The following is a 10856-nucleotide window of genomic DNA, read 5'->3' on the forward strand; positions in this document are numbered from 1 at the left end:
TTTCCCAAGAAATAAAAAAAATGCAAAAGGTGGCGATTTATTCAATGTGGATTTATTTGTCATATAAACATGATTCATGTCCCTTAAGCTGGAAGTACAAAGTCAGCAGAACAAAGAGGTAATAGCATGAAAATTGAGTGCTCATTTAATGCCATATCGCCGAATTTAATGCTCCATCGTTTCTTTGAAAATTGCATTTGTTTACTAGCTTAAGGAAATAGCTAGCAGACAATATACGAAAATAGCATTTTTGGTCACAAAACGGTTCTATAACGGTCAAAAACATTTAATGCTCATTTAATGCTCTTGAAAAAACCTGATTTTCATGATAATTCTATTGATTTTTTATAAATTTTTCAATAATATTATAATATGATAATACATAAATAGCTTCAATTTTTTCAAACATTTTCCTCTGAAAACAATCTGAATCCTTTTGATACGATTAGATACCAATTAAATGCTCCCATATGCGAGCAGTTTCAATAACTTAGGTGCATCTTTCATTAAATATTTTTTTATCAAAAATATTGTTCTGCTAGCTTAAGAAAAAAGTTAGCAGAACATTGGCCAGAAACAGCATTTTTAAGCAATAAACTGTTGTAGAATGGTCAAAATAATTTAATGCTCATTTAATGCTCTTGAAAAAACATGATTTTCATGATAATTTTATTGATTTTGTATAAATTTTTCAAAAATATGATAATATATGAATAGCTACTTTTTCTAACATTTCCCTCTGAAAACAATCAGAGTCCTTTTGATACGATTAGATACCAATTAAATGCTCCCATACGCGAGCAGTTTCAATAACTTATGTGCATTTTTCATTAAATATATTTTTTTAAAATATTGTTCTGCTAGCTTAAGAAAAAAGTTAGCAGAACATTGGCCAGAAACAGCATTTTCAAGCAATAAACTGTTGTAGAATGGTCAAAATAGTTTAATGCTCATTAAATGCTCTTGAAAAAACCTGATTTTCATGATAATTTTATTGATGTTGCATAAATTTTTCAATAATATTATAATAATATGATAATACATGAATAGCTTCAATTTTTTCGAACATTTTCCTCTGAAAACAATCAGAATCCCTTTGATACGATTAGATACCAATTAAATGCTCCCATATGCGAGCAGTTTCAATAACTTAGGTGCATTTTTCATTAAATATATTTTATTTTAAATATTGTTCTGCTAGTCTCAGAAAAAAGTTAGCAGAACATTGGCCAGAAACAGCATTTTCAAGCAATAAACTGTTGTAGAATGGTCAAAATAGTTTAATGCTCATTAAATGCTCTTGAAAAAACCTGATTTTTATGATAATCTCATTGATGTTGCATAAATTTTTCAATAATATTACAATAATATGATAATACATGAATAGCTTCAATTTTTTCGAACATTTTCCTCTGAAAACAATCAGAATCCTTTTGATACGATTAGATACCAATTAAATGCTCCCATATGCGTGCAGTTTCAATAACTTAGGTGCATTTTTCATTAAATATATTTTTTTCAAAAATATTGTTCTGCTAGCTTAAGAAAAAAGTTAGCAGAACATTGGCCAGAAACAGCATTTTCAAGCAATAAACTGTTGTAGAATGGTCATAATAATTTAATGCTCATTAAATTCTCTTGAAAAAACTATTTATGATAATTTCATTGATGTTGCATAAACTTTTCAACAATATTATAATAATATGATAATACATGAATAGCTTCAATTTTTCCAAACATTTCCCTCTGAAAACAATCAGAAACCTTTTGATACGATTAGATACCAATTGAATGCTTCCATATGCGAGCAGTTTCAATAACTTAGGTGCATTTTTCATTAAATGATAATTTTATTGATTTTTTTCTAAATTTTCGATAATAAGATAAAAATATGATTTCCATCCTGTTTTTTGATTTTCAGATCAATTCTGTTGACCTGAAAAAGTTAGAAAGATCGTTTATTTTTTGGTTTTTTTTCGATCTTTTAAAAAAATTATTTTTCAGCGTGTAGAACTTTTTTTTATGCAATTTTGAGTGATTGTCAGGTATCGTGTACCATTTCTAATATTGTCTTAGCGGCTTTTGAATGGTTACGTGCGATTATGACATCATCATGCCTCCATATAGTTCATTTCATTCCTGCCCGTAATGCAACTGGTGATGGACTAGCAATAATGAAATGATCGGAGTACAACCAGATCGAACCAATCTCCAAAAACATGATTTCGAGTCATCGGTGTTCAATGTTCTGGGGATTATTTGTAATTGGGGCTTATTACAGAAAACGAGGCGAGCGGCGAGTTACTCGCCTGACCAATTTTGATATTGCAGATGGCTGGATTTGGACAAGCTGGTCTGCGAAACTGTTCGACTCAGCTGTCACCAAACATGTTTCACTCGTATTCTCTAATACAACATTTTGCTCGTCCGTCAGTGACTGGAGGTGAGGCCATATCATTATGAACTATTTAAATGATTTCTGTTCTTCATGTATGATAGATTATTCATTCTCACGTAGGGGTACTGGGGGTAAGCCCGGCACTGAGGGTAAGACCGTCACCCCTAGGATTTTACTAGAAAACGCTAATTAACTGTGTTTTGGAATATGTGAAGTGTTGGTATTTAATATTTTAGATATTTTAAGACCCATCGAAGCCACCGTGAAACGTCAAACGTCAAAATAATAGACAAAACATACGCTACTGCAGCTGATGCGTAAACGGATGTAATTTTTTGTAAGTGGAACTTAAGCTTTTATTCATTTGAAAAGACTAAAATAGTTTTTTGTTGCTCTGCAATTTATTGTCTGTATTGTTAGCAATCACAGGAATTCGATCTGAGGTAAATTGAAGCGATAAATTTGTAGAAATACTCTTTTTTAAAAAAATGTGTGCTGTCGGGGTAACACCGTCACCCAGTGAGTGGGGTAAGCCCGACATGGTCTGAGGCTAGTTGGATGTTACTGACACATATTTCTCATCTATTACCGATATCTCGCTGATAAATAAATTAATTAATCGACTTAGAACCATGCACTCAAGCTCTTCTGTGATTTATGAATGATTCCAAGGGTTATTAGAGGTGCCAAATGTACTGAATCAAGTCACAAAACTGACGGCTTTTCCGGTGGTATTTGAAATATGCTCCGGTGTGGTCAATGTGATCCTGGTTTCAATAAAACTAGTTAATAATATGATTTAGAGTGCCACATGATAGGCTTGCCGAGTATCAAAATCCTTTCATTGTTTATACATAACGTTCACCGGAACTTGTTCCGGTAATCTGCCCAGAACCAGTTAACCGACAACAACCAAATTCAACAGTAACATACAGAAATGTAAGATCTCTCATTCGGGGGTTTCCGAATTAAAATTGGTTCAGTTAATTCGAGTTAATTCATGAACAAACTTAGGTGCCGGTGTTACCCCCAAGGGGTGCCAAAAAAAAATGCTTTGAAAGATCGTTTCAACAGAGATCGATCCTGCAGCTCCGATTTTTTAGATGGATCGATCTGGGACCGCTCAGCTGAATCGATCCTGAAGATTGATCTTTCCCTGTAGATCGCCCAATCCCTTATTCCGTATCCTTTTCAATAGCCATAACTTCTCTGGCTATTTTCTAACAACTGTTGGTCCCTTTTTTCGATTTGTTGGGTACTATTTGATCACTTGTTTGATCAACTGCTTATACTTATTAGCGGCGAATGCTTATTAGCTGAGTCAATTAAAGGCCATAATCGTCTTGTTCAGTATTAAACTGATAAGATATAAATATTTTTAACCTATGACATCAAGAACGCCAAGCCGGTCGAGGTTGTCTTAAAAGGTCTCACCAGCGATCAAACCGTTGATGAGATCATCATCACCGCTCAACCACCGATCATCAAACTTACCCCAACAGAATTAATTGGCATATCTAATGAAACGAAAATCATGAGGCGAGAAAAGTCAGAGAGCTGGAATTTCCCTTGTTAATTATTTAATTCATTTTAACCGGATTTATCTCCCAGATGGTCTCGTCGTACGATGAAAGCCTAACAAGCCAGTCGTCGTAAGTTTGAGTCTCGGTTTGGGAGAGACTGTTAGTGTCTGTAGGATCGTAGCGCTAGCCCCGCACCACTAAAACACTCGGCTGCGAAGTCTTTGTATAGTAAACAGAATGTCAGTTTCCGAATCGGAATGTAGCACCCAGGCTTTGCTTTACTAACCGCACTGAGGTTAAAAATTTGAATTTTTTTGACAAACCACATGCCATCAATAATGTTCAGGTAAAGTGGGAGTTATATAGAAAGTTTGGGGGAGGAGAAAAGCCCAATTGCGAATTTTCCAACGTTATGGCCATGGTTCAAAAATCTGTAACTTGGACCAAAAATGCCTCATTTGTGGAGACTCTTCTCACAAAAAGGCTATATGTCCTGTGAAAGAGAGTAAAACTTTTCGCTGTGCGAATTGTAACGGCAACCATATGTCAAATTTTTATTAATGCCCAGTCCGTCTAGCAATTGTTAAGGCACGGCAAGGTAAACAAAGTTCAATTTCACAATCAAAACAAAATTCTCCAAGCTGTACCGCTGTACCGCCCATTTTTTTACTCTTTTGCACAGATAACAGGTTCGGAATAAAATTCTGAAAATGATTTTGAAGCGTCTTGGTTTGGTACACTCGAATAACATAGACTTACTGGTGTTCGTTGCAATCCTCAATTGCTACGATGAGCTCTCTTTTTAGTCAATAAGTTTTGAATTGAGTTAGTTGTCAGTTTATATTATTTTTTTTTTTTGATAAGTAGGTTTAACTCCCTACGAATGATAAGTCCTAATTGAAACAAATCTCAATAAATTAAATTACATTTTTTAAATTTAATTTTAATTTTATTTTAATTTGATTTTTTAAGTTATTGGAACTGCTTGTAAATGGGAGCATTTTATTGGTATCTAATCGTATCAAAAGGATTCTGATTGTTTTCAGAGGAAAATGTTCGAAAAAATTGAAGCTATTCATGTATAATCATATTATTATAATATTGTTGAAAAATTTATACAAAATCAATAAAATTATCATAAAAATCAGGTTTTTTCAAAAGCATTTAATGAGCATTAAATTATTATGACCATTCTACAACAGTTTATTGCTTAAAAATGCTGTTTCTGGCCAATGTTCTGCTAACTTTTTTCTTAAGCTAGCAGAACAATATTTTTGAAAAAAATATATTTGATGAAAAATGCACCTAAGTTATTGAAACTGCTCGCATATGGGAGCATTTAATTGGTATCTAATCGTATCAAAAGGATTCTGATTGTTTTCAGAGGAAAATGTTCGAAAAAATTGAAGCTATTCATATATTAGGAAGATTGATCGTGGTTCGCGTTTGTCTCATTGTTTTTTATGGCACCCTAGGAATGAATGAAAAATTTTCCTAAAATTGCAATACTTTTCAACTAAAATTTTGATTGAATAGAAAGAGCAACTATAGACGATTAAATTAGTTGCCTTTAAAAACACCTGATGTCTAGTAAATATCATTGGTATGAGTTTTAATGCAAGCGAAATTTTGATCCTGGTTTGTGCCATGTTGATCGTGGTTCGCGTCATTTATGATCTTGGTTCGTTCTTATAAAAAATAGAAGTTCTGCATTGGAAATTGACGGAATACACGTAATATAAACGTACTTTTGTGTCAAATACAGTTATATTCTCAATATATCTACTTATCAGTGTGGAAGAAACTTGAACATAATTAGTATTCAGATTATTTCGAACAATATGAATTCAGAAATTTTTTTCAAACGGAAATTTACTTTGAGAGTTTCACACTTTTTTCTATACGGACTTCCTCACTGCGCCGAATCCTTGATCTATCGTGAGATATGCCCGGGTGTCTGCTTTACCCGCGTTTCTATTATTAGCAATACCGCTATTAAGAAGTGGGATGCTTTTAATTATTTTATTCATGGTGGTGTTTAATATGATTTTATTCTTCCTTTTTCACATTTAGTTTTGTTCCCCCTGCCAAATATCCCCACCAATAATTTTCTGGAGAAGTTTCGTAGGACGACTTTCTGGCCAGTTTCATTATTAGAAGGACTTATTTATTTTAATGGCCAGAAAATCAATGTTAACTTGCCTTGTTAGTTAAATTATTTTTTTTTATCCAATTCCTGTGTTTTATAGAAAAGTCCGTCTGTTTGTTTAGATTTTTCGCGATGTTTTTCCAGAGCAGTTGACTGAAACTCTCAGGTTAAAAATAAATAATACGCATTGCCCCTAGCGGTGATTTGGTGAAACTATTAGGACGAACCACGAACATTTGCAGCGCGAATCAGGATCAAAAAACTAATATTGTATTATTAAAGAAAACACACAATCGGAGACTTTTTTCTATAATAAAAGTTTCAGTACTGGTAAAATATAGATGGATCGACTTTTTAAACTTGATTTGAAGTTTTACATCACGAGCTAAAATACTGTAGAGAACTTTAAACAGACTGCTTCGGTGAAGACATTGGCAGCCTAATTTACATCTTTCATTAGCTCGGCTGTCAGGGTTAGTTGAAGTAGTTTCCTTTAGGAAAAAATCAAAGGTATGTATTGTTAACAAATAGCAGCAGCTTTAAAAAATTTTTTAATTAAAAATCTTTGACTGTTCAATGGTTTATCGATGATTTAGTTAATAGCACGAACCAGGATCAGGTTTTGCATAGTGCGAACCACGATCAATCACCCTATCATATTTTTGAAAAATTTATACAAAATCAATAAAATTATCATGAAAATCATGTTTTTTCAAGAGCATTAAATGAGCATTAAATTATTATGACCATTCTACAACAGTTTATTGCTTAAAAATGCTGTTTCTGGCCAATGTTCTGCTAACTTTTTTCTTAAGCTAGCAGAACAATATTTTTGAAAAAAATATATTTGATGAAAAATGCACCTAAGTTATTGAAACTGCTCGCATATGGGAGCATTTAATTGGTATCTAATCGTATCAAAAGGATTCTGATTGTTTTCAGAGGAAAATGTTCGAAAAAATTGAAGCTATTCATGTATTATCATATTATTATAATATTATTGAAAAATTTATGCAACATCAATGAAATTATCATAAAAATCAGTTTTTTTCAAGAGCATTTAATGAGCATTAAATTATTTTGAGCATTCTACAACAGTTTATTGCTTGAAAATGCTGTTTCTGGCCAATGTTCTGCTAACTTTTTTCTTAAGCTAGCAGAACAATATTTAAAAAAAATATATTTAATGAAAAATGCACCTAAGTTATTGAAACTGCTCGCATATGGGAGCATTTAATTGGTATCTAATCGTATCAAAAGGATTCTGATTGTTTTCAGAAGAAAATGTTTGAAAAAATTGAAGCTATTCATATAATGTCATATTTTTGAAAATTTTATACAAAATCTATAAAATTATCATGAAAATCAGGTTTTTATAAGAGCATTGAATAAGCATTAAATGTTTTTGACCGTTATAGAACCGTTTTGTGACTAAAAATGCTATTTTCGTATAGTGTCTGCTAGCTATTTTCGTAAGCTAGCAAACAAATACATTTTTCAAAGAAATGATGGAGCATTAAATTCGGCGGTATGGCATTAAATGAGCATCGAATAAGCACTAAATTTTCACGCTATTAAATCTTTGTTCTGCTGACTTTGTACTTCCAGCTTAAGGGACATACATGATTCAATGATTCGAATTCATAAAAAGCATTGATACAATAAAGAAGATTGATCAGTTTTTGAAAAGAAATTGATAACTATGTCAAGTAACGGGAGCGATGACGGATAGTAGTTCACGAACAGGAGCATTAGGGTGCCAATGAAAATCTACTCAAAAGTTTTGTCTTCTCGGAAAAAGTTTTCATGTCAAATTAAAAAAAAATGCTAAATATCTTATAAATGCGTGAAACGTTGAGATCTAGTTTAACTCAAAAAAAAATTTTTTTTTTGGAAAAGTACCTGCGACTAAGGACTGGAAGACTCTCCCAGTTCGATTTTTCTGGTCTTAGAAAGCCGATTTGAAAAAAATGAGAGAATTCCTGATTTAGGCGTTCTATGTATTTCTAAGACAATTGCCATCAAAAAACATGGTTTCGATTTCGAAAATTTCGTTTACTACCGGTGCTTATTACGGGAGTCACTTCACGGTGAAATTTATTTCACTCTCACGCTCACTTCACTTTTTAGACCTATTCCCGATTCCACCTCAAGTGAGGTGACAAAAATCACCTGCGTGGAGTGAGATTGTCGGTGAAGTGAAATTGAGAATAGGACAAGTGAAATGAGATTGTTTCCCAGCTCAAAAATCTCTAAGTCCCAGAAAGTCTTTTTTTCTGTTTTTTCAGATAACACCAGATGTTGACGTGTTCTGCATTTCTAAGACATTCGGCATTAAAAAAATGTTTTTTCCGGTATCGAATATTTCCTGAACTAGTTGCATTTTTTTCATCGGGCAAAAAATGAAAATTTTACCGCTTTAAGGCACGGATCAAATTCTGATTCGTTTCGTTACTGAAGAATAAATCCAATATTCACCATTAGATCACAAAATTAATCAACTTTAAGACTTATGGCATCTTCGTGGAATCATTTCACCGTTCAAAATGGTCGTGAAATAATTCCACGCGAAACGTCGCTTTTTCCGTTTCCACTTCACTCATATGACACTCATAATAACCCAGATTTCACGGCAGATGTCACCTTGCGACGTTTTTCTCACTTACGTGAGTCCCGTAATAGGACTTCATTCACTTCACTCTGATTTTACCGTGAAGAGAATCCGTGCAAAAAAACGTGTTATTTCATGAAACCGGCAAAAAAGGCGTAAGAAATTTTTTCGTGACTGTGCAAAAAAAGAATCGGATGTAATTTTTTTGCACAAGAGGTGCTTCCCGTGCAAAAACAAGCATGTTTAGAAAACCGGTTGATCCCGAGCGACCGTGCAAAAAAGCGTGTACAAACAGTCCGTGTAAAAAAAAGACCTACAAAAAGAAAATCCTGTGTACATTCCATTAGCACTCTAATGATCATAGACAAAGAGTAAAAAAGATGATTTATACTGTTTAGGGCCGGGTTTGCAAATTGTTATGCAATCTTACTCAAAATTGACCTAAAGTGTGCACAATTTCAAATTTGAATAAAAAAAATCCAAAATTAGCATTTGAAATTGGTCATATTTTTTCCCTTTTCCGTTTTTATTTTTTCATTTTATACCGCTATGTAGCCGAGCTTCCTAAGAAACGTAGTTCTACGTCAAAAAATCAAAATTCATTTTTCCTCTATCTTGTAAAAAGTATTAAAACTTCCTAAATGATATCAATTTTGCATGTTTAAATTTTTAGGGTTTTCTTAGTGTTGTTTTAAGTCAAGAAATATTTTTTTTCAACTCATTCATAACACACACTGAAAGAAATGGACACGACATTATAAAATGTTTTGCACTTGAACTCGCCCTATTGGTCAAAACAACACAAATCAACCGAAAGTGTTTCGCACATGATAATTACTATGATGAAACAGTGAGGCAGATTCAAGTGCAATTCACTTGAAAGGGATGTTGGAATCATACGTAAATGAACTGCGGCTCAGAAATGTAAGTTGATGTGTGCGACAACTTGAAACGAAAGGAAAAATGATTGAATTCGATCTTCAAATAACAATGCAAAATCATTTTCATATCCATTTGATGAAACACTTGGATGGAACGTGCACAGTTTTTTCAGTGTAACATTATAATAGATATCAAAGTTTAGATCAGAACGGTCTGAATATCTGTAAAAAAAGATGATACAGAGTTTCATCATAAACGAAAATTTCCAAAAAAAAAATTAAATTTGATTATTCGAATTTTTGTTCTATTGAAAATTATCAGGTCTTGTTGAAACGCAGACTTCATCCTTTGATTGGTCGCTCAACACTTGCTTTCCCTAACATGATTGACAGAATAATATGCCTAGTAACGCGGGAATACACTTTTTGGGCTATATGAGAGCTTGTTTCTGCTAAAATCTATCATTTTCTTATTGGATGGTGAGAAGAATGGTTCCAACTTAGTAGCAGGTGGTAGCAATAGCGGCAGCGGGTATCAACAGCGTAGTGGTAGCGGTAGCAGCAGCCTTGTCAAGTCGCTTAATCAAATCGTTATACTAGCAGATGATGGTACACAGACACAGAAGCTTCCTGAATCCTGGCAATCGAAATATGCCAGCCGTCCAATTTTCGGTGTGGAAACAGCTTTCCACTGTGTTGTCAGATCGCCTTAATTCCTACTGTCGAGATAGCGCAGAGATTCGAACCTTTTGAGAACAAAAACAAATATGTGCTCGAAGATGTAATGTTTGCTTGTTTTACGCTAGAATTGAGGATGAAATGTTATTTTAATTTGCATTTAGTATATACTCTGACTGTTAAAACTTGTTTGCGCCACATAGCGTTTGTTACATTCCAAGAGCCGTAGCTACTCCGTTTTGCGTGAGAGAGTAGGCAAAGAAATTTCGAACTCCGTCCTCATGTCCATCAGCACAACAAAAATTTGTTCTCCTCCAGCCGCATAGCTGCAAAATGCAACACGCGACACCGTTAACAAACTGTTGCGTAACTTAGAGTATGCTGCATTTTCTGCTTCTATCCGGTAGCAAAAGAAAAATAACAGAGGGGTTGTGTGCAAAGCCACAAAGGTTAACTTAGAACTACATGGAGCTGTTCGTTACATCTGTTGCATTGTTGCATTCGAGAGTGATCGCGAATTCTTTTAATGGTAGATCGTGCAGAATTTACATCAGCCCATGACAGTGTGGATTCTTCCTAAAGCGATCAGTTGAAGGCAATTTATGCGAATTCACAA

Source organism: Wyeomyia smithii, chromosome 3 (assembly GCF_029784165.1).
Source record: "Wyeomyia smithii strain HCP4-BCI-WySm-NY-G18 chromosome 3, ASM2978416v1, whole genome shotgun sequence".
NCBI lineage: Eukaryota > Metazoa > Arthropoda > Insecta > Diptera > Culicidae > Wyeomyia > Wyeomyia smithii.